This window comes from Pteropus medius, unplaced genomic scaffold, assembly GCF_902729225.1.
Source record: "Pteropus medius unplaced genomic scaffold, Ma_sr-lr_union100, whole genome shotgun sequence".
In the NCBI taxonomy this organism is placed as follows: domain Eukaryota; kingdom Metazoa; phylum Chordata; class Mammalia; order Chiroptera; family Pteropodidae; genus Pteropus; species Pteropus medius.
The window spans coordinates 4,803,277-4,828,107 of record NW_024354886.1 but is presented as its reverse complement, the minus strand read 5'-3'; the positions used below and the strand labels follow the sequence as shown (position 1 = coordinate 4,828,107).

At 41.5% G+C, this 24,831-nt stretch overlaps 1 protein-coding gene and 1 long non-coding RNA gene across 8 annotated transcripts in view; one reads left to right on the top strand and one right to left on the bottom strand.

Moving 5' to 3' along the window:
- ANKS1A (ankyrin repeat and sterile alpha motif domain containing 1A) overlaps positions 1-24,831 on the top strand; it is a 172,594-nt gene that overhangs the window by 102,391 nt on the left and 45,372 nt on the right. The window lies entirely within an intron of this gene.
- LOC120597624 (uncharacterized) lies at positions 1,576-20,186 on the bottom strand. The gene is made up of 3 exons (XR_005651424.1): positions 20,049-20,186; positions 1,736-1,738; positions 1,576-1,585 (listed from the first exon to the last, which is right to left on the bottom strand). It is a non-coding gene; the product is annotated as an uncharacterized LOC120597624 (long non-coding RNA).

Sequence of the window (24,831 nt, the reverse complement as noted above, 5' to 3'; positions counted from 1 at the left end):
CGTGAAATCACTGAGGCACAGCCCAGCGTAATTGAAGTTGGCTGTTCAGGCTAATAAACCAGTGTCTCTTGGCATCTTAACGAGAGGAGGTTCATATGCTGATGTTTCCTTTTCAGACAGGGATTGCAATTGGGTGCAGTGAGCCCAGGGACTGTTCAAGGTCTAGGTGTCCTGGCCCAGTCTGTAGTGTGGCCCAGAAGCACTGTTACATTTTAAATTTGAAAAAACTAAAGGCAATTGAGGTCTTATTGGAAAGAATTCAGACGCTTGAGCTTTGCTTGCATAGTAAACATTAACAGAGCCCTTTATGTGTAACCTTTCAACATTGTTTTTGAGTCATATTATACTTGGTTTTTGTCAATATCTCTATCTAAAGAGAAACTTCAGAACTGTTTGCCTAGTAGTTGGCCCTAAACCCAGGGCTTTGGCAGACACTCTTAGAACAGCGCATTAGTTAATGGCTACTCCCCATTCTACGCCTAATCAGTACCTGAAAGCTGCTTTGCCGTATCTTGTGTATCTTGTGCCTGAAGATTTTTTTCTTTGTCATTATTAGATCCCTAGGCAGTGGGGACACTGCTCTGAAGGAGCTTGGGCCCAGCTCAGCAATTTGCTGTGGGGTCTGGAAGGCAGAGGGGCCTGGGAGGCAGAGAAAGGCTCTGGGGGCCCAGGCAACTGTGATCCCAGCACATGATGAGTTGTGCATGTGTGTTGGCCAGACCACTCCCAGAAGGCAGTGCAAGATAGTACACAAGGCTCAGGCCCCAGAGTCAGCAGATCCAGCTCTGAGCCCCAGCTCCACCAACTCCACCTTGATGTGTGGATGGCTTCAGGAAGCCTCAGTGTTATTACCCCTGTTTGTGAAATAAAGGCAGTCAAATCTATGTTTCAGAGTTGTTTTTACCAATTAGACATATTTAAGTGCCTCCTAGCACAATATGTAAAACATATTGCAGGAATGGTAGATTTTTACTGTGCCTGGAGCTTTGGAGAATGAGAAATGAAGTCCGGAGTGTCTTCAGAGCTTAAGAAAGGCAGAGCTTTCAGGCCTGTCCTGTGGCAGTAGAGTTCAAGCCCTTGAACCAGTGACTCTGCCCCACTCTAGATCCGGAAGAGTCCTACTTCAGCATGGGAAAGTGCAGGGGCAGGCACCCCCCCCCCCTCAACTGTTATTTGAGAAATTAATGAGCCTTCCTGCATAACTCTCTAAGGCAGTTTAGAGAGAAATCTGCAGCCCTCTCTGCTGTTTATTTTTCAAATGTAAAAATAGCCCCCCCACTTCTCCATGGGGGATATCTTCCAAGATTCCCAGTGGATACCTGCAACCATGGATGGTACTAACCCCTACATATACTATGTGTTTTCCTGTATGTACACACCTATGGTAAAGTATAATTTATAAATTAGGCACAGAAAGAGATTAACAATGAAAGTAATAAAATAGAACAATTATATTGCAGTAAAAGTTATGTGAAGTGGTATCTCTCAAAGTATCTTCTTGTACTGTACTCACCTTCTCACTTAAAGGAAACACTTTCTGGCTTCTCTTTGGCACGTCCGAATTGCCAGCATCACTGCTCTTGCGCTTTGGGGTCGTTATTAAGTAAAATAAGGGTTACTGAACATAAGCACTGTGATTCCATGAAAGTCAATCTGATAACCAAGACGGCTACCAAATGAATAACAGGCGGGTAGCACATACAGCGTGGATACATGGGGCAAATAGATGCTTCACATCCTTGGCAGGATGGCACAAGATTTCACCATGCTACTCAAAACAGCGTGCAATTTAAAACTTGTAACTCTTTTATTTCTGGAATTTTTCATTTAATATCTTTGGACTGCGGTTGACCGTGGGTAATTGAAACCGCAGAAAACAAAACTGTGGATAAGGGGAAATACTGTAATGACCAGCAGGGGCTACTTGATTGGTCGGTTGCTTGGGATGACGTTTTATAGTTGGGAAACATGTACAGCTAATGGCTTAGGAGTCACTTTCTCTAAATACAGACTGCTCCTTAAAGCTGGTTAATGCAGCCCTTGTTGAAGTATCCCAGACAAGACGACTTCTGAAAGTTAGCCTAGTTAAGGTAAACCTCTGAAATGATATCCATTAGTGACACTCATTCTCCCTGTTTTCTGTTATATCTTTGGTAACAAAGAAGTAATAGACTTTGCTTTTAAAAGAGATCAGCCTAAGAGGAGATCTAGATGCAAGCTTCAGTAGATACTTTCTGTATTCTCCAGTCAAGTCAAAGCACTCTTTGTTGGCTTAATGATCTCTGGGGCATAATAGAAGTTAAACTGAGAAGCTGTACAAAATAAAACTTTAAAAATATATAGATAAGGAATGGGAAAATCACCTCTCTCTAGAAATAGTTAACCTCTGTTAACATTTGATGTGTATCCAAATTTGGGGTCTAATATTAATATTTGATGTGTATCCCAATTTATAATTCCCAATTTATAATTGACTTTTCTTCCCAAATTGCTACCCTGTGGGATATGTTACCATGGCAGTGTCAATAAGATCCGGATTCAGATTTTCATTCTAAAAGGCGTAATATTCTGTTATATGGCTATGTTACAAGGTTGTTGCTTGAACTAGTTTCTAATTGTTAGATACTGTGCAGGGCATTTTCCATCTCCTTCAGATGCATTCCCTACCCTTCCCTACCTGCCTGTGTGCCTCAGGAGGCTGACCTGTAAGTACTGAATCAGTAGGCCAGGGAAATATAGCCTTGACTGTCCCCCTACTGAAGACCACCACTCCTGTGAGGGACCCTCTCCCAATAGCTGCTCTCTCTGGGTTCTGGTAACCAGTCCCTCCACTTGACCCTTCTGACCTGGGGCTCCTGGCTGTGACTATCTCCCATCCCCTGCTGCTCTCCTTGTGCCGTACCCAAACATGGAAGTAGTCCCTTTCTTAAGCTCCTTCATTTGCCCAGTTTGAATGTGCAGTCTTTTTCCTCTGGGAACTCTGAGTGATACAGACATTTTTAGCAGTTTGTATCAACTCTAGGCAAGCTAGATGGCTATGTGCTGGAGCAGTAAACATGGCTCTTGCATGTAAATTGTAAATTAATCTTCATTTGCCGGTGAATCAGGTGTAGATATTCAGGGTGCTGGGAAGCAGGAGAAATTAATCACTTAATTTGAAGCTTTTCCCACTTCCAATTATAGGGAAGAAACCTGTTCTCCTTTCCACCAAGTTGGCAGTGTGGTTAGTATTTCGGTTGTGTGCTCCTGAAACTCAGTCTTCTAGATGGATTTTCATCCTCTGTCCCTGCATTGTCTGATGCACCCGTGGGTACACACAGCAGCAGCGGCAGCAATTAACATCTGAATAAATACCTCCTAAGAACAAAAATAATGTTCTAGTCAGATTGCGGTTTGAATATATAAAAAGCCTGTGGGGTCAGATTGGTCTTTCACATACCTGCCTTTGCTTGGGATTGAAACTCCTGAAAGAGAAAACCGCAGAAGGCTGCTTGTCTGCTCAGCATAAACATTTGAGTCTTTTAGAATTTGACTAAAGGCTGAAGTGATAAATCTGTGTTTTGTAATCAGCTTTCATAAATATTAAACAAATGGAAAATAAGTGAAGAGCAGGGACATGCTTCGTATACATTTTGTACAAGCTGAGAATAATTTCTGGTCAGGGATTTGGAGAATGTCCTGCTTTTGTCTGAAATGGTAGCCGAGGGAACGCTTGGCTCTTGAATTCCTCTAAGAGAAGTGAAGTGGCAGTAGTAGGGAGGGCACCCTTCTAGGCCAGGTCCCAGACACCTCCTTGTCCTTTTCAGCAAGCTGTCCAATTGAAGGCATGATGTCATCAAGAGAAAAGCTGATTGGTTCAACTCCACAGAGGCTTTGGCTGCTTTTAACCCTTCAGAGTCGTGTGTACAAGAAGAATGACTTAGATGTAAAATAAGAGATTTGGACTTTTGAATTTCCGCTGACAATGGCTAAACTTCCCATACTATGTTCTGCAGTACTGTTGTTCTTTATTATGTAAACAAGCCTGCTGTGTAGTCCTTTTTGCTGAGCAAAGCCGTCCTACTCTAAACAAGAATGTGACACTCCTACCTGTGGGTCCAAATTAGAGCCTGAGGTATCTATTTAAGATGCTTCCCGGTATACACGGAAGTCACAACTTTTATCTTAGAACCTCTAAATTTCCCTTGGTTTTAAGTGGTCTGTTAAGATTGTGGTATTTTTTTCATATTTAAAAAATAATCTCACTTATTTTATAGATAGCCCTGAATAGACAAATCTGGCCTTTCTGTCTGATAAATCCAAGTGATTTTTGTTAGCCAGGACATTTCCATGGCTTTGATGCTAACAGAAGAAACCCCAAGTGTTACAAGCTGGAGCTGGTCCTGGCTCTGCAGTTAACTAGTGATGAGAAGACAGGTGTTCAACCCCCACCTCACTCCCCAGCCTCGCCTGATGATCTCTGAATGACATCGTGCCTCTAACTGGACAGCTTGCTGGACAGGGTGGTGCATTTGGGACCTGGCCTGGACGGGTGACCTCCCTGATGCTGCCACTTCCCCTCTCATCATGGGAATCTGGGAACCTTGGAGCCTAGGAGCCTGACTTTTATCTCTCCTCATTTTCATGCCTTTCTCTGCTCGCTTCAGACTTCCCCTTGCTGCTTTTCTTGTCATTTTATTCATCCTGCATCTTTTTTTCCTCTCTTTTTTCTTCCATTGCTTTCTTTCCTTTTTATCTATGCTTTTTTTCTGTTTTTACTTTATTCTTCCTTTTCTCATTTATTTTTCTTTTTCATTCCTATTTGTACTGGTGGCATCATGGAGAGGCTTTTTAAATAGCCTTTCCTTCTCAGCCTTCTCTACCAGAAGAATTTTTTTTATTTTCTCTTTTTAATATTTTACCCACTTAGATATTCTGTAGAGCATTTTACCACTCCTCACGTTAGCTTACCTCTTCCCCTACATGCCACTACCCATATTGTCTGCCCTGAGTCCTTTCGTAAACAGTCTGGTTCCATTTAGCTACATCAAGACATGCACCATTAAGTACTATGTAGGGATTTTGTGGTATTTGTGAAATTGGTAACAAGATGAGAATTTCTCTTTTCTTCTTTTTTAATTACATTTTTTAAAAAACACCAGACCAAAAGCTTGGGTGACAATGTAGGTGGATATATGAGAAGAATTTGACCTTTACTCCAGTGCATACAGATGCTGAGAATCACAGAAACATTTTTGGGACATTCTTTACATGCTTTCGTTCTGGTTTTGTATTTTTTTTTATTTTTTATTTTTTTGTACCAGTGGCATCAGTAGTATATAGACTGAGTGGTTTTATATAATTTAGGGAATAGGAGTTTATCTTATTATTATTCTAAGCAATTGTGTTTAAGAAACAAGTAGAGGTATTTTTACGTAATCAACAATGTCGATTTGAGGTACGTTTTTATTAAAATTATTCAAAATTATTTTATTAAAATTATTTGAATACTGTTATGTTCGAGGTATTGTTCTAAGCACTGGGAATGAGCAGTGGACAAAACAGACAAAAATCTTCTGCTTCATGGAACTGATATTCTAGAAGGCTATAGGAGGAAAGAGAAATAAAAGAAGACAATAAGTCAAATTCATTATAGTTGGTGATGAGAGAAAAATGAAGCTGGGGAGAGGGGTAGAGTGTGGTGGCAAGTGGGAGCTGAAGTCAAGTGGGGCAGCCAGGGAGACCACAATGAGGAGGAGGTGAGAGCAGGCCTGCCAGTGTGGGGCAAGGCTCAGTGGAGCTATCGAACTGCTTTCTCGGTAATTAATTTCTCCTGTAAGAGAACTTCAAAATTCAATCTACACTTACGTTGTCTTATAAGTATATCTTATTAACTTCCGCTTTTAATTTTTTTTTCTCTTTCTCTTTTGCCACTATTGCTACCAGCTTCTGGTTTCTCATCTTGTTTTTTCTTTCTTTTTCCCTCCTTTTTTCCTATTAAGCTGTTTTGAATGACTTTTTTTTTCATCTTTATTGAAATATAATAGATAATTAATGGCTTGTATTTTCATTGTACAATTCAATGAGGTTTTTTTTTTTCAATTATAGTTGGCATACAATAATATACCAGTTTCAGTTGTATAGCATATTCATCAGAGATCGACATAACTCGCAAAGCGATCACCCCACTAAATCTAGTACCCTTCTTCCCCTTTACATATTTATTACAACGTTATTAACCATCTTCCCTATGCTACACTATACATCTCTATGTCTACTCTGCAACTGTACCTCTTAATCCCTTTGCCTTTTTCCCTAACACTCCCATCTAGTATCCTTCTAAATATTCTCTGTATCTATGAGTTTATTTCTACTTTCGTTGTTGTTGTTGTTGATTTTGTTATGTAGATTCCACATGTACATGAAATCATGCGATATTTGTCTTTCTCTATCCAACCCATTTCATTCAGTGCAATACCCACTAGGTCCATCAAGGCAATATCTTTTTCCATCCCCTTCCTTTTAGTCTGTGTGTGTCTTTTAATCTGAAGTTAGTCTCTCATAGGCAGCATATGTAGGGATCTTGTTTTCTTATCCATTCAGCCACTCTGTCTTTTGGTTGGAGCACTTAACTCTTTTCTGTTTAAGGTACTTGTTGATAGGAATGTAGTTGTTACCATTCCTTATTCCTGTTTTTGATACACGTTTTTTCTTCTTAAAAAAGTCTCTCCAACATTTCCTGTAATACTGGCTTGGTGATGATAAATTCCTTTAGCTTATTTTTGTCTGAGAAGCTCTTTATCTGTCCTTCAACTCTAAATGATTGCTAGATAAAGTATTCTGAGTTGTAGATCTTAGATTTTCATTTCATTGAATATTTGTGCCAAGCCCTTCTGTCCTGCATAGTTTCTTTTGAGAAATCAGCTGCCAGTCTTATGGATACTCCCTTGTAGGTAACTATCTGCTTTTCTCTTGCTGCTTTTAAGATTCTCTCTTTGTAGTTAACCTTTGGCATTTTAATTATGATGTGTCTTGGTGTGGGCCTCTTTGGAGCTCTGGTTTTTGGAATTCTCTGAGCTTCCTGGGGTTTTATGTTCATTTCTTTCACCAGGTTAGGGAAGTTTGCCATCGTTATTTCTTCAGATAGCTCTTCAATATCTTGTTTTCCTCCAGTACCCCAATGACATGGATATCTTTACCTTTAAGAGTGTCTCATAGGCTCCTTAAATTATTATTATAGTCTTGGCTTCTTTTTTTCTTGCCATTCTGATTGAGTGTCCTTGACTTTCCCATCCTCTATATAGGTCATTTGATCCTCTTCTTTATTCAGTCTGTTTATTCCATTTAATACACTTCTCATCTCAGATAATGTGTTCTTCATTTCAGACTGGTTCCGTTTTACAATTTCCATTTTCATTTTTATGTTTTTTATCTGTTAAAGTTCTCAGCAAATTCATCTTCACTTCCCCTAAGTTCATTGAGAATCTTTATAACCAGTGTTTTGAACTCTGCATCTATTAGATTGCTTGACTCCATTATTTCTGGATCTCCTTTCTGTTCTCTCATATGGTTTCTGCTTCTTTGTCTTCCCATTTTGGCTGCCTTCTGTGTCTGTTTTTATGTACTAAGCAAAGCTCCTAAGTCTCCCGGTCTTATTAGTGTGGATTTGTGTAGTGGGTAACCAGCAGCACAGTCCTGAGAGGGGTTCAGCTGCAGGCCAAATTTAACCTAAGCCTCTACCCTTCTTGGGCCACCTGTTAAGATTCAGCAAGCAACCCACAGATGCTCTGGTTATAGTTGCCTCAAAGGGCCACACCAGAAACCGAGGCCAACTGCCATCAGTGTGAATCTAGGCGCTGCTCAGCAAGGAGCACCTGACTCACTGAGGATACTCCTGGATATGGCTTGGGTGGGGCCACAAGTTAGGGGAGGCGGAGTTTCAGGGAATCCTGGGACGGAGTGACCTAAATTACCCAGTTTGATGATGTCTCCTCTAGGGCGGTGCTGAGTCCACTATCTGTGAGCGAGGGGGGCTCAACAGAGGAACAATGGATACTGCTGGCATTTCTGTACAGAGTGGGTCTTGCGTAGGCCCTCACTCCATCAACTCAGTGTCCCCCTGCCCTGTAAGTCCCTGCACAGCCTAATTGGCACTGGTGCTCAGAGCAAGCAGGTATGTCACCACAAAAGTCCACTCGCCCCTTTAAGAGGTGTTTGCTGCTGTTGCTGCCACAGCCTTGGTCCCACTCACCCATTCCAGACTAGGCAGCCTTGTGTCCTCTCCCCGTTCTACCTTCTGGCATTGCAGGGTGATTTCTTAGATTTCTTCCTAGTTATATGGCTTGTTCATCTAGATCTCAGGCGATTTTTCCTTGCTGTTTACTCCTTGTTTCTGTCACAACTTCGATTTGGTTGCCAGAGGGATGAGTAGAGCCTCTATCATCTACACCATTTTTTCGTTTCTTGGGCAGCTTTTTAAATATACATACATACATACATACATATGTGCATATACACACAGACACGCTTGCATATATTTTTAAAATAATCGAATTAGAGTGAAATCTGAATTTCTAAGAATTTCTCATACTTGATCTTTGTCCTTGTCATCATTCTGGGCAAGGATCATTGAGTAGGTTCTGGTGGAAGGACTGGGTTCTAAGTCATTGTCTTAGGAAATTCATTCCCATGCGTGCATCAAATACTCAAAGCAGAAATAAAATCTAAAAACCAGAATTATAAAGCAAGAGGAAAAGAATTAAAAATTATTTAGACTGGAAGATGGCCAGGAATCTGGAAAACAGGAGATCCTCGGAGAGGAGGACAGGTGTTCAAGCAGTCAGGGCAGGTGGGTCTGGGTATCCGCACCCAGAATGCAGAATATTACTAATGCCCAACAGGCATCTTAAAAGCCGATGGCCTGATTAATCCAAAATGCTTCCTCTTCAGTTCAAGCCCACAGGTCCCAAGCAGGTAATTTCTCTGACCCTGGGTGGACTTACGGAGGTCAGTGTAGAGCAGCGGTCCCAACCTTTTTGGTACCAGAGACTAGTGCTCCTATGAGTATTTCATGCCTGATGATCTGAGGTACAGCTGAGATGGTGATGCTAGCGCTGGGGAGCAGCTGCACATACAGATGAAGCTTTGCTCACTCACCTGCTGCTCACCTCCTGCTATGTGGCCCAGTTCCTAACAGGCCACAGACTGGTACTGATCTGCAGCCCAAGGGTTGGGAACCACTAGTGTAGAGGAAGTTTCTTAGACGCCAGGAATGGAGAGTGTCTTTTGCACACATGCACACATATGAGAGATTGTGTGTGTGTGTGTCTGTGTGTGTCTGTGTGTGTCTGTGTGTGTCTGTGTGTCATTGTGTAAGTCTAAGTTCTCTGTTTTTCCAGATAGTGAATTACATTATATCCGGTGTGTCCAGCTGAGGGTGACGGGGATATCTCAGCCATGCCCAGGGACTGTTGTTGCCCAGTTAGTGAAGGGGTAGTGCATGCAGGCCGAGGTCTGGTTGGGGTCAAGATGCCGTGCATGCATTGTGGTGGCCTCCAGTCTGGCCTCTTTCCCAGTAAATCTGCCCAGGTGACCTGCTGCTGGCTACTTTAGCCCTTATCATCCCTGGTTCACACGGAACAGTATAGCAAAACAAGCTGGCTTCGTTATATAATCATAAAACAACTATGTTTGTATGCTTTTTCCTTCTTAAAATGAATAGGCCCCAGAGGAGCTTAATTTGTTTAGAGATGTGCTGTGTGGTCAGAGTGGCCAATAATTACCTAGCCAGATAGTAAGGGACAGCTTTCTTATTATGGAAGACTCTAGGAAAGCAATTAATCTGGACCTTACTTGGGCTTCTTTTGGAATCTGTGACCATCAGCAACGACGCAGAGCCCTTTTCTGGACCCCAATATTGTGCCAGCCCCCTAAAAAAGGTGATGTGCAGTCTCAGCTCTGTGTTTTTATGGAAGGCTGCCTTCCCTGCTTAGTATTCCCTTACTTTCCTTCGTCCTGCTTTCTTCCCCATAGAAGTTCCCTTTTGTGCCACCAATGGGTAAGAAGAATGCTTGTGGTCTGAAGACTCTGGGCAGGACAAGATGCTGAGCAATCTTTCCCAGGCATCCTGTGCTGTCTTGCTCATGAGCTCTGATGACCCAGTCTCTGGCACCACAGGGCCACCTGTCCATAACTCAAGGCAGTCTGTTTATTTGTCTGGACAGGTAGAAAACTGCCTAAGCTCACTAGGGGCCTACAAATGACAATTTGTCTGACAATCTGTTCTCTCCTGTCCTGGTTTAAACGACCAGGAAGCCATCATAAACTCAGTTGAAATCATGTGGTTTGTGTAAATATTCAGGTTCCTTTCCACTTGGAGTTAGTTATTTCAAGTAGAACCTCCCCCCAAAACTATGGGAGTGCCTGGTATCTATTATGCAGTGTGAGTGCAGTCCTGAGTTTTGCTGCTGTGGAAATAACTTCTGGCACTGACACCCAGGAGGCAGATGATCTTAGAGAAGTTTATCTTCAGGGGTTGGCCGAACCTTCTGTACTGGCCCAGAGGACAGAAGGGAACTTGAGGAATAGTGACAGAGGAGTGCACTTCAAGGGTAGGAATCACTGAACTCCAGTGTCTTCAGCTGCGATCTTAGAGGGACTATTTGTCTTAAACAACCTCCATTTCTAACTGTATGTAGAAGTCTAGGCAAAGCTAGCCCTGAAAATGGAATTTTTTTACCCTGGAGATTTATTTAAAAGTTATCACACCTGATTATGGCTGAAATTTAAAAGGTACCAAAAAATATATAATATTTTAAAAGTGTCCCCCAGACACCCAATTCCTCTCCCCAGTTTTTTTAGTATCTTTCCAGAAATATTCTCTGCATATTTAAGCACTTCAGACATGTCAAGACATGTAAGATAAATAGTGCCATATTATACATACTATTATGAACCTTGCTTTTTTCATTTAATTTTTTTGACAATCATTCTAATTAATATGAAGTGTTTTCTTTTTTATACTTCTTAGTACTACATAGTATGTCTATACTATCATCTATTTGAAAATTTTCCCCTAGGTGAACAATTTAGATGTTACTAAGTTTTTATTGATTAAAAGTAATACTGTGATTCATATCCTTATTCAAAGCTTTTTAAGATAAATTTCTAGAAAGTAAATAGCTGTAGAAAATAGCTGTATTAAAGGGTTTATGCATGTTAAATTTACTCTCACATCCACAGCATATAAAGAGAGCCTGTTTCTCTACACCTCACCAGCCAACATGGGAGCGATCAGCTTTTTAATCTCTTTGGTTAACAGATTGGTATTGCTATTTTGGTATGGTTTTAAAATGGGTGTCTTTTATCATGAATGAGATTGACATCTTCTCATGTATTTAAAAAACTATTCTGTGTGTTCTACTTGTTCTTTTCCTTTTTCTTCTTTTTTTATTGTGAATCGATACCTGCATTCATAGAAACTCCTTTTGTTTGAAGAAATTATCTGTGATGTGAGTTGTCTTTTGGCTTTGTGGTATTTGATGTTTTTGTTTTTTTTTTTTATTGAGGTATAATTGGTATAACTTTTTAACATTTAGAAATTTAAAATTTTTATATAATTGAATCTATCAATCTTTAATAACTTATGGATTTTGTGTCCTAGACCTTCTCTACTCTAAAAAACTTTCATTTTCTTCTTCTAGTACTTTTATTGTTTCATTTTTCAGGTTTAAATCTTTGTTTCTTATGGAATTTATTTTTACATAAGGAGTTATAAGCCACCTGTTGACTTTTTTTCAGATTTATTGAGGTGAAATTGTAAAATATTAAAAATGTATACATGACGGTTTGATATACATATACATTGTGAAAGAATTCCGCCCCCCATCAAGTTAGTTAACACATCCATTGCCTCACTATTTACCTTTTCTGTGTGAGAATATGTAATTTCTACTCTCTTAGCAAATTTCACTTATACAATAGTGTTATTATGTTATAAATTAAATTCTCAGACTTCATTCATCTTATAACTGAAAGTTTGTACCCTTTTATCAACCTCTTGCTATTTCCTTCCCCCTTCTCCCAGCCCCTGGTTCTATGAGGTTGACTTTTTTTCTTTTCTTTTTTTCTAGATTCCACATGCAGTATTTGTCTTTCTCTCTCTGGCTTATTTCACTTATCAAAATATCCTCCAGATTTATTCATGTTGTTGCAAATGACAGGATTTCCTTCTGTTTTTAAGGCTGAGTAATATTCCTATGTGTGTATGTGTGTGTATTACATTTTCTTTATTAATTCATTTGTCAGTAGACATTTAGATTGTTTCCATACTTTGGCTGTTGAGAATAATGCTGCTTTGAACATGGAGTGCGTAGAGCTCCTCGAGATACCGATTTATTTCCTTTGGATATATACCTAGTAGTGGGATTGCTGGATTATATGATAGTTCTATTTTTAATTTCCTGAGAAACCTCCATACTGTTTTCCATAGTGGTGGCACCAATTTACACTCCTACCAACAGGGCACAAAGGTTCCCTTTCTCCACAACCTCACCAACAATTATCTCTTTGTGACGATAGCCATCCTAACAGGTATGAGGTGGTACCTCATTGTCGTTTTGATTTGCATTTCCCTATGATTAGTGATGTTGAGCACATTTCCATGTATTTGTTGGTCATTTGTTAGTCTTCTTTGGGAAAATGTCTATATAGGCCCTTTGCCCATTTTAATTTGAGTTTTTTTGGGGTGCAGGGGGAGTTGCTGTTGAGTTGTATGTGTTCTTTGTATTTTCAGATATTAACCCTTTAATCGGATTTGTGGTTGGTAAATATTTTCTCCCATTCGGTAGGTTGCCTTTTCATTTTGTTGATGGTTTCCTTTGATGTGGAGAAGCTTCTTAGTTTGATGTATTCCTGTGTGTTTATTTTTGCTTTTGTTGCTTTTGCTTTTGGTGTTAAATTTAAAAAATCATTGCCAGCACCAAATATTCTGTTGATTTTTAGCTACTATTTGCTCTAGCCCACTATTTGATTCAGTTGTCCAGGTGAGGAAACTAAAATTTTGAGAGCTGAAATGACTTGCTCAAGGTGTTAGAGTTAATAAATGAGGGAAGCCAGTTGGAGCTACATATTCTAAGTCTTAACAAGATTGTATTTAGAAAATAGGTGAAAAAAATATATATAGGTTAGCTGAATTTTTGTTTCGGTATCAATTAGCAGTTACTTTTCAATCCCTCTTGTTTCAGTCCAAATTATTACAGCACTACCTTACTTTTTTCCTCAACTCCAGAAAAAAATTTTCTCTTGAATGTATAAAGGAAAGTGACTTGGGAGAGGGGACTCCTGGGAGAAAGCATGAGTTTTCCTTTTCTCTGTTAAGACCCAAAGCATGTCTTCCCTTTACTGCTGCTCCAGATGGGGGACTGTTAGGTTTTTCTTTTATGACTTACAGAGTGATAGGATGATCTCCAGCAAACTCTCAAATCAAGAAATCGAAGGAAATCTGAGTTGCCATGTCATCCAGCTGCCTTATGAACAGTCACTCTACGTTCTCTAAAAGTGATATTCCAGCTTTCGTTTGGAAACTCTTAAGTGACCACCTCTACTCTCGGCCATTACTTGTGTGAAATCATGGAAACGGCTTTCTCATTTCCAGCTAAAATCTGTGACTTCTCCTCATCAGTTCTGGTTCTGACTTCTGGGTCATGCACACTGTCCTGCTTAACAGCTGTTAAGATATGCGAAGCTACACTCATGTCCTCCTGCACTCAACTGTCTTGTTTCCTTGCCAGGCATTCCTTCTCCTCAGATGACTTGTTCTCAAACTGCTTCTGTCCTGGCTGTTCTCTGGATGCATCCAGGTCATCAGGTCCTCTTAAAGTTGTATGGCATCATTACACATTTCATTATACATTGTGATGAGATTTTACTTGTGACATGGCACTTGGTCATGCTTCGTCAAGGAGTTTGATGTGCCTCCTACTCTCCTGAAAAATTAAAGGGATCAATTTGTCAGTGAGCCCAAATCAAGGACCATATGCATGACCTCTCCAGACCCCCATCTCACCCCCAGGAGGCCATACAGAAAGCTGCTCCACGAAGTGACTGAGAGCTGCTTGCTACCTTATGAAGCTTCCACTTGTGCTTCTTACCTCGGAGCTACAGCTCAGCCTTTCTATGATGTGCTCTTTGGCAAAATCAGTGTAGGTCCTCCCTGCACCCCACCACCAAATCAATGACTATGCCTACTCTCCACCTACCAGCATAATCATCTTGGCTCTGGGTCCCCGAGACATTCTCAGACATTGTTTAGCAGCTACAGAACTTGCCATGACCTTAATTTGCAGATAAAGATGCTTCTGTACCAGTTTTTCATTTGAAATCAGTAAGGGTAGATGAAAAGTGGGAAAGCCTGTATTGTATAAATGAGCCTGAACCAGGCCTTGTAAAGAGTGTCTCAAGCCTTCACTTGCCCTTGACCCTGAACGGTTCCTCTTCTCCCATCCTGTGTCAGTCACCATTCTCCTCCCCAAATCTCTCCCCTTCCTCCATTTTTACTCACCTTCCTGGTATCGCTCCTGCAGATGCCACCTACATATTCTCCTGCTTGCATCTGGGCTTCTCCTCTAGTTCATCTTTCTCATGGCTCTCTTATCATGTTCCTAAATATTTTGTGTATCTCCTCTGACTGAAAACCTTCCTTTGAGCCCTATTGCTATATTACAAAGTCCAAATTCCTCAGCCTGGAGTTCATGGTTCTTCAGAGAATGACCCTATGGTCCAGCTTCTGTACCTGGCTTTCTCTCCCATCTTGTACTCTATTTTTCTGGCTCCAGGCAATTCCTTTACTCATGGTTTTTTTTTGTACACTTTGGTTTATAGCTTTGGTTTTTAGCTTTGTCCCTGTTGGAATGACTTTCTCCATTTCTTTTGGTTGAAATTCCACCCTTCTTTAAAGCTTGCTCTTCCATTCATTAAACTTTTTTTTTTTTTTGAGAGCCTACTGTGTTCCAGGTTATTCTAGGTGCTGGGCATACAGAAAGACAGTTAAATAAATACAAACAAAAATATTATCACAAACGAAAATAAGTGCTCTTGAAGAAAAAGAACAAAGTGCTATGAAAGGTAGGAGTAGGGGAAAGGCCCCTTTTAGATTGATGGAGTTGGCCCTGTAAAAAGTGGTGAGACCAGGGGGCCCAGTTCAGGAAGATGAGGATGGCAAGTATCTGCCATAAAAGCTGCCCCTTGCACCTTGAGATTGCAGAGGCTTTCCTTTGGTAGTTCTCTCCTCAGGCGCTAATTTGGCACTGCGGGCATGGCTAATCATGTTTTTTTGTGCATGGTTTGTTTCCCTAACCAAATTAGAGATGTTTCAAGGGTCGTAATCACAGTTCATTTTTACGAGCCCTTAGGCTCCCTGGCCCAGATTGGGCACTTAGAAATGAGTCAATGATTAAGGACTTGAGGATGTTGGCAGTCCTGAGTCCTTAAAATGGTCACTCCAAAGAGCTCAAGATTTAGATTACTAAATCCTTGCCATGCTTGGGCATAAATATTTTCCTTTTTCTTCTTGAAAGAGAAATAATAAGTCCTCCATATCAGCTTTGAATTTTTATTTTTACTTTCTTTTTCATTCTTCGGTAATAAGTAATAGCCCTTTAAAGCTACATCTGAGATATTCAAAAGAACATGTGGAATAATTTGCATAGATATTTATGGAGTGCTAATGTTTTGTGGATTTTTCAATTTAAGAGATTAACACCGCCCTCCTCCATTTTTTATAATTGAAAATGTTTTACTAAAACATTCCAATTTGAAAAGGAGTCGTCGAATTTGACATTTAAATGCCAATATATGTTCTAAGCTAATTTCATTTACTGCTTACTCCTAACCCCATACATAAAATACTTTAACATCTATAAAGAATGTTGAAAATAGAAGCCCCCTTGGAAATGTCACAGTGGGTGTTACAACTCTTTCTGCTTTCAAGTATCATATATTTAAGCCAAGGACGGAAATAGGGTTAGCCAGTACTTGGCCCTTAATCTTTCAAATTAGATTAGGAGGAGAAAAGCACCAAACCAGATATGGTATATTACAGTTAAAATATCAGCTCCTGCCCAGGTAGCTCCATCTGTCTCTGTAGGTCTCTGGAAGGACGTGACTGCAATAGAGCAAATGCATAACTAAACAAATCCTCAGCTGGGTCTATGTGTTTAAAGCCATTTACAGGCTTATTCGATAGAGCAGAACAGTTAGCATCTCTGATGTATATGTTGCTGGTGGAATTGATTTGGCTAGAGGAAATTTTCCAAAGCCCATTTTTAAAAAATTAGAAATATCGCTGCTGATCCAGAAATAAGGTCCTTGATGAATCTTCCCTGTTGGGGTATTAACCCAGAGCTCTGGCCATGCTCCAGTTCAGATAATGCTGTTTCTCTTTGCTAAATTCCCCCTGAAGGTTCAATTAAATTTGGCCTTTTCTCCTGCTGGGCAACAACTCGAGAACTGACGGTTTCTAAGACTGGAGCCCAGTGATGGATGATGCATTTGTTTCACTGCTGAGGAAGATTTCAATGTAAAATCTCTCAGTCCTTGGATGACAGAAACAGAGACTGATCTCAGTGAAGATCTCTGTGAAGAGTCTATTGGTTCTCATACAGAGATGCACTGACGTCTCTCTGTGCTCTGGGAGGGGTTCACTTGTCCAAATGGACCTGAGCAGACAGGATGTTGCAGCCTGTTCAGGCCCTGTTTCTGAGAGAGAACTCCACTAAGTGCTTTATTTGAAGTCGTCTGTGGTGTTTAACACCTACAGTTTCTTTGGTCAGTCATTCCGCAAAGCAACATTTACTGGGTTCTTGACCCAGCTTGTGGAAAATTCTCTCTGCATTTGGGGAGCATTATATATCCCTACCAAGTTTGTGGCTGTGCCTTCTACTTGATTTAGTTTAGACAATGCTTCCTACTTGTATTCAAATACATTTCCAGGCCTTTGTAGGCTTAGCATTACTTGGGCCAGTATTGCATCATTTTCTAAATTTTATGTAATATGGTAATTATGTCTGTATTTCTCCAGTGTTGAGCTAAGAAAGGAAATGCAGCAGCATAAATCTGAGGTGCACTTGTTAGAGGCAGTCAAATCTACCAATATGAGGGCTCCGTATTGAAGAAAGGAAGCCTGAGCTGTGAGCTGAGATTGACACCTGTGAAATAACAGGACTAAATAGGCTAAGCACAGCCTTGTTCCTAAATCCCAGTGTGATGAGATAAAACACAGATGCAGAAACTTAAAGGTGATATATCAGACCAAATAAAGAAAACAGTTCACTTTACATGGGCGATAGAAGCCTGTGGGACTCATTATCCTGAGAGCAGGTGGAAAGCGTTGGCTTGGGAACCATCTCACCATAAGTAACACGAAAAGGCCCTGGCCGGTCTCCCTGGAGCCGCTCTCAGCTGCGCTGCCAGTGGCTATCCAGGCTGGCTGAGATCGTATACTATCGGCAAGTATTTATTAGGTGACCACTATGTGTCAGGCACTGTGCTGGGTGCAGGGGGTATGATAAAGGAGCTTGAAGGAAGCTGGGGGTGGCTCCTGAATTCTGTATAAGGAGGGTTTAGAGGCAGCAGTCTGAAAGTAGGGGCTTGGCGTTTGTCTTAATGATATACTTCACTGTTTTTACTTGTTTTATGTGCTAGATCAACAAAAATAGTTTTCTAAATATGCTTTTAGTTATACTTTATGTGAGACTACGAAAATGTTTGTTGTTTATACATAAAAGAATTTTATTTCTATTTGGCTTGGCATGGTGAAGGACTGTTGAGATTACAGGTGGGTAAATATGCCTCAGCCCGTGGTGCCCTGCCATGAGATTGCCATTGCTAGTTTCTGTTTCGCCTCGTTTAACCCTAGTGTAATATTGACATATGGGCCTTAATGTAGTTGTTGGTTTTAACTGAGTTCTTTTCTACCTCAAACAAATCAACTGTGGAACCGAGAAATGAGGCTGATTTCTGACTGACTTGGGTCAGTCAGAAATCAGCCTCATTTCTCGGTTCCACAGTTGATTTGTTTGTTGGTAATTTTGACTAAACTATGGTCATCTCTGGGTAATCAATTCTTCCCTCTGTAAAATAGAAGAAATTTGCCTGCAGGTTCCCCATGGAATCTGGAAGGTCATTGCTTTGCCTGGGATGCATTGGGAGATGTGTTCAGAAGCCAGGCCTCAGAAATATAGAGTGGTGTCATCAGTGGCTGCCCTTCACAGGTGGCTGCCCCACCTCTCTCTGCTTGCATCCTGCTTTGCATTCAGAGCAGAAAAGCTGTTAGCACAAGGCTCATTTAAAACCCCAGTTGAGGAGGTTATCAAAGCATCCTTAATTCTAGCAAGCAGCTCCAGTTTTCCCTTCAGCAGTTGGAGTGATTAAATGTCATAATATATCAGGGAGTACCAATTATGAGCATGGATTGTATGCTGGGTGCTTCTACAGTCTTTGGTTATATTGGTCATAGCACTGACTGTGTCCAATAGCACCTTTAATTAGGGGCATTTGTCAAATTGAATTGGATTGAGCAGCCAGGAGGGTCTCAGGGTCAGGACTGCTGCCAGGGCTTGACCTGCCCTGTCATAGTTGACCCACTGGAAAGCTAGGATCTTACCCACATTTCTCATCATGTTGCCCAGATAGCCAGGCAGAATATTTTTGCTTTGAGCCACAATGCTGCTTTGATTCATTGTAAAGCATCAGAGCTAGAAGATTCCCTAAATATGAGTTACCTCCTTTACAGGTTAGTAAACTAAGGCCCATAGAAGATGTGACCTACTCAGAGTTTCACAAGACCTTTGGCAGTGCCCAAACCTCTGTTGCCTGGCAACATCTTTGGCACAGAGTGGGGCACTCTTGTTGAATAAATGAGCAAACTCTGGTCTCCTGGTTTTGGTAGACTGTTAGTCTACCAAATCTGATTCTGGTTCAGTGACTGATCTAGAGTGTTAGAAGTTTCCACCAGTTTTCTCGAAACAGACTGTCAACCTTTCATGTTCAAATGCTAACTGGAAAGTTTAACCTTGTAGTTTGTTCTTTCTCTGATTTATGGCACTTTAAAACAGCAGTTCCCAAAGTATGATTGCAAACCAGCATCAGCTTCACCTGGGAACTGGTTAGAAATGCAAGTTTCCCAGACCAGTGAATGAGTCACTCGGGGGGTGGAGTGCAGAAACCAGTGCTGTAACGAGCTGAGCAGGTGATTCCCCTGCTGCTGAGATTTGGCAACCACTGTTTTAAGAGCTAAGTCTCAGCGGTGTTTCCCCTAGTTGGGAGCAGACTATGCAACATGAGCACCCTGTTATGAATACACAAGAACTGAGTGTGGGGTTGCGTAATACTAGTAATCAAATAAAATTTAATGCAAGTTTTATCTGACACATTGAATATATCCATGGTAGTTATTGTGCTAGCGGTAATTAGACAAATGAAAAGCAGCTCATATAAATGGCTATAATGAGTATTACCCAGGCAAATTAAGTTTTTATGGTTCCTCCCACCCCCCGTTAGCTTTCTAGTATCTGATAGCGGCTATGGTTTTCGCAGTGTCCCTCATGTATACGTAGATATGCATCCTTCAGACACCCACAGAGATATACTCATTCATATTTGAAATTTGGCTCTAATTTCCTTGTAACCATATATTTTAGGCTGAGTTCCCCTCAAAGCAAGATTTGGATGCAAATAGTTTATTTGGGAGGTGAGCCCAGGAAGCACTGGTAGGGAAGTGAAGGAAGAGAAGGAAAGCAATAAAGGGTTTGTTATCAAGGGGTTACCACGCTGGGCCCTGGGGCTCAGACTTGCTGGGGAGCTCTGGCAGATGGCCTCAGTTCTCCCACCCAAGGGTGGAGAGAGCTGGGGTATTTATCTACCACCTAGGTCGGTTAGGGTGAGAGCTGCTCCCTTAGTAGGAGGAGCAGGGTGTTAATCCCTTGGCGCTTCCAGTCTACCCAGGGTACAGACCTAAAGATTCTGGTGGCCAGAGAGAACCATCAGAGTTACAGGTGCTTACAGTTGAAAACTGTTAAGTTGTAGGCTCAGAAATGATGAACGCAGAGAGGACATGGGCAGATACTGACAGTGTCTGCTACAACCCCCGTCAGTAGTCCCAGGCCAAGGCTTCTCAGCCTTTCCAGGATGCACCCCACCCCTACCACCCAGGAGATCTTTGAGGAGCACTTACCAGAACCAGGGGTTCTGGTACCGGAGGGGGTGTGGCAGGCAAGTACTCAGGGGTCTGAAGTACTCAGGCAGCTGCAAAGGATGGTGGCAGGAGGAAGGGAGAGAGTACTGTAAGATTAGACTCTGAATCTCAAAGTCTGAGTCAGGGAGGGCAGGGTGGAGTAAATGAACAAACGTCAGTTTCTAAATGGCTGTCATCAGCTCTCTTTGCTCTGATTCTGGATATTGGTAAGAGGAAGAGAAGGAAAAGAGGAACTTAAATTTCTTGCCAGAAATGCCTGACATGCCCTTTTTCCTCAGCCCCACACAGCAGTCTCATCCTGCCCACTTTTGTTCTAGTCTCTCCAGGCTGGGAGGAAAGGGAGCTGTATGCCAGGCCTCCCTTTGGGTGGGTCTTTTGGCACATGTGGTTGCTTGCAGACTGGTGAGGATGGAGGAACCAGAATCTTGCATTCTGTCTAAGATAGTCCTCAACACAGTTTGGCTGGTCCACGGTAAAAGGAGAAAGTTAAGGACAAGGAGGAGTGTCATGGAGATGCTGGTGGGTATTTGGTTGCCAACTGCTTGATTACATCCATCCTTTTTTTGTACTTCAGTTGTCCTTTATAAAAACAAAGGGCATAGTTTTTGTGTTAACTTAAAATTTTTCTCCTTTATTCATATTTTTTATTTTGAAGTAATTATGGATTCACAGGGAGTTGCAGAAATAGTACAGAGAGGTCCTTTATTCAGTATGCATCACCCAGTTTCTGCCAGTGGTAATATAGTACATAACCCTAGTATAGTATCAGAACCAGGAAGTTGACATTGGTTTAATCCACAGACCTTATTCATATTTCACCATTTTTTTAATTAAGTTTATTGGGGTAACATTGGTTAATGTTAATACAATCATATAATTTTCGGGTGTACATTATCATTTGACACCTGTATATTCTATTGTGTGTTCGCCACCCAAAGTCCAGTTTCCTTAAGCTACCGTATATTTGATCCTCTTTACTCACTTCATCCTACCCCTACCCCCCTATATTTGACCCCCTTTACCCCATCTACCAACTTCCTCTCCCCCCCATTAGTAATGACTACTCTATAGTCCTCTGGTAACCACTAGTCTATAGTCCATGTCCATGAATCTCTGTTTGTCCTGCTCATTTGTTGCTTTTAGGTTTATATCCCACATATAAGTGATACTATGTGATTTTCAACTTTTTCTGTCTGGCTTATTTTGCTTAGCATGATTATCTCGAGTTCCATCCATGTTGTCATGAATAGCAGTATTTCATCTCTGTATTTCACCATTTTTGTGTGTACATGTGTGTGGTTCTGTGCCAATTTAACATGTTTAGCTTCATGTTCCCACCATCACAATCAAGAAGCAGAACTGTTCTATCTTCACAAAGACCTCCCTCACACTTCCATCATGTTAATTTTTAAAGTCTTCATTTGCCATGATGAAAAGTCGGAAACCTTATAACATTTCTATTATTCCAGTTAAGGGAGAAAATGGTTCATAGACTTGCTAAGTTTAGGGACCAGTGCCCTATGTCCCCTTCTCAAAGTGGGACAGCGCAGTGCTATGCACAAAAGCCATTTTCCTGAAAGAGGCAAGTGCCTGGGGATGCAGAAAACTAAGGGTGAGAAAGCTCGTTTTTAAACTCATCTTTTTTCTTCAGGATTTAAACTCTGGAGGCTTAAATATCTTCACCAAGGGCTGCTCCACATTCTGCCACTTCCCCAACTGCAAAATCAGTGATGTGTCTCAGCAGAGAGGCAAGAAGCAAGAGTTAGCCCATTAATTGCCCATCTCATTGTATTGGTTAAGTTATTTAACCTCTCTGAGACTTAGTTTCCTTACCTGCCAAACTGAGAGATTCTCTGGATTATCTCTAAGGTCTCTGCCGGCTGCATCTGTTGTGTCCTGCCTCATCTGGCCCTCACCTTCCTGTCCTCCATTTCCATTGACACAGTGGTGAGAGCCCAAGGACTGAATTTGTTGATCCCAGTACCAGCTGTACTCACTTATTCCCACTTCTGGGAGCAAATAATTTTTTAAAAAGAGGTTAGAGAGTCTGTATTTTGCAGTTTTGACTAGAACCATCCTGTTTATTTCAGCTGTGTAGGAGCATATTTGAGATTCTGATGCATGTCTAACATTACACACACACACACACACACACACACACACACACACACACACCACACCTTCTGAGTGCAAAGATATATTTGAGAAAAACAAATCCCTTATTGATCATGGTTTCAGTGAGCAGTACACTTCTTTCTGAACTTAACACTTTCTCTATACCATTTCATTTGTCACTCAAGCATTTGATTCTATAAGAGATAGAATCTTAGAAGACAAGTTTCCTGTACCTCAGTTTATAGTGGAGCTGGGAAGCCCAATGTGAGACTCCTGACCTTTTGCTCTGGACTCTTGAGGGTCTCAGCAAGCTTCCCCTCCACCCTTTCTTCCCTCCTGTGTACCTAAGGGATTGGCACACCTATTCAGGCTGTGTTCCCCTCCCCCCGTCCCCTTCCTTCCTCCTCTTATCCCAGGGCTCTATGAAGAAGGGACAAAGTTGTGCAGTGTCGCCTCAGTTTTGCCATATCTGAAATAAGCACACAGTCTACTTTTAAATTTTTACTGCTTATTGAACACAACAAAAATGGGAAACGGGCTGACAGAAATAGCCAATAAATAGCTGACAATGGAGATGTTATAGTTATTAGAAATATTAAAAGTAATAGTCATCCTGGGTCTTACCCAAACATTAATAAACTCGGTCTTTCCTTGACTCTTCTGACTAACCTTTCCCTCTTGATATTTTCTCGAGACTGTAGCTCCCACTCCTTTCTGAAGGGCCCTACCTCCTAGGCACCCACACAAAGCCCCTAGGGAACAGTTCTTGGCGGTGATAAACACAAACAGTTGAGACTCATGGGTTGTGCTTTCTCTGGAATCTTGGTACAGGTGAGGCTAGAGATGGTCTTTGCAGGGTGAGAGCAGTATTGCCACCTTTTCTGCCTTTTCTGCATGCAGCTTTTCTTGGTGTTCTTCCTGAGAAAATTTATGTACTCTGGAATTGCAACTTGCAAGACTTCCTTGGCAACACGCCCCAGAGTGCAAATCCACTGGGGCTTCTTGGGGCAGGCGGTCTTCACTGAGACTGTTTTGAAAAGGCTGTGTTCTTTCTGGTTATTCAGTGTGGTTGTATATTTTAACATGAAGCTTAGCCCCATATAGGGAATGGGTTTTCTCAAGAGTCCTAGTAGACATGTGACCTCACCCTGCCAGCCCGATGAGATACAAAGGCTTTTTGTTCTCCCTTTACCAGTGCTATTTCTTCAGATGCTGGGTCTTTTCTGTGGCCTCCCATTTCCTCACCAGCCAAAGGGAGCCCCTGACCCTGAGCCCATTGGGTTACTCCAGGAACATCAAGTTGTGCTTCTGGATATTAGACCAAGAAAGAGAGACAAGAACCTATGTTGTTTATGAATACTGACATGGATGGCAAACTCTAAAGAAAAGTGAGAGGATGATAGCATTTAATTCAGGGGGTTGATGGCCTCAGAGGAGCAAGCAAGAGGGGCTGTGATCCAGGAAAGGCAAGTCTTTTGGGGTCTCACTGTGTCAGCCATGTTCTGTTTCCTAAACCGAGTGGTGGGCACGTGAAAGGATGGATCACTTGTTACTGTTGTCGAAATTATAATATTATGAAATAGACTCTTTGGAATTTAAGAAATATTTCACTTTTTTTAAAGAGGAAAGAACACAGTTCCTTGTGACTTAGGTCAGCAGCAGGCTGGTAAAGAGGATGTTGATGCAGGAACTTAATGTGAGGCAGTAAGGATGCCAGGTGGAGGAATTTACATGGAAGATGCCATTTTCCTCTCTCATTTCCTCCTCTGGAAAAATCTCAGATCCAAGAAAGACGTACGTCCTAAACAAGTCCCTCCCTAAGAGTCAGTTAAGGTATAACCTACTATAAGCTCTTCATGTGTTTTTTCTGCTGGGTATTGACTAGACCAGCCCAGTGCTCAGTACCTACTGGGAGCCCCAGTGGGAAATACAAAAGAAGCTCAAGAGGCGTGGTGTGTATATGTCAAAGGGCCAGGAACAAAGGGCCAGGAAAGGTCTTCAGACTAACCATATTTATGTGAGTTTGTTTGCGTTAGTATAGTACAGGCAGGCTGCCTTGGCCACAAGGATTCTAAAACGGAAACCTTAGAATGCAGTCAGGCCGGAAGGGGCTGGCAGGGCACCAGTGCTTATCGAATGCTTGCTATGTGCCAGCCACTCTACCTGTGTTATCACATTTAACCCACATTCGGGACTATGAAGCAGGTATTATCCCAGTTTATAGATGAGGTTCAGGTAGCTTATGTGTTTTACCAAAGGGAGAAGCTAAGGATAAAGCTTTACTCTGACTCTGAAAAATTTTTTATATTAGATCACACACAGCATGACTTGAGCACTGGTGACCCAAGCTGGTTCTGGGAGGAATTGTAGGGTGAGGATTTAGGGGTGCATAGGAAGCAGGCTCAGGCTTAGGATCTTAGGAACAATGAGAAAGAATGTAGGTTGATGGGTATGGGCGGGGAGGGGGAATAAGTGGTAGGCACCAC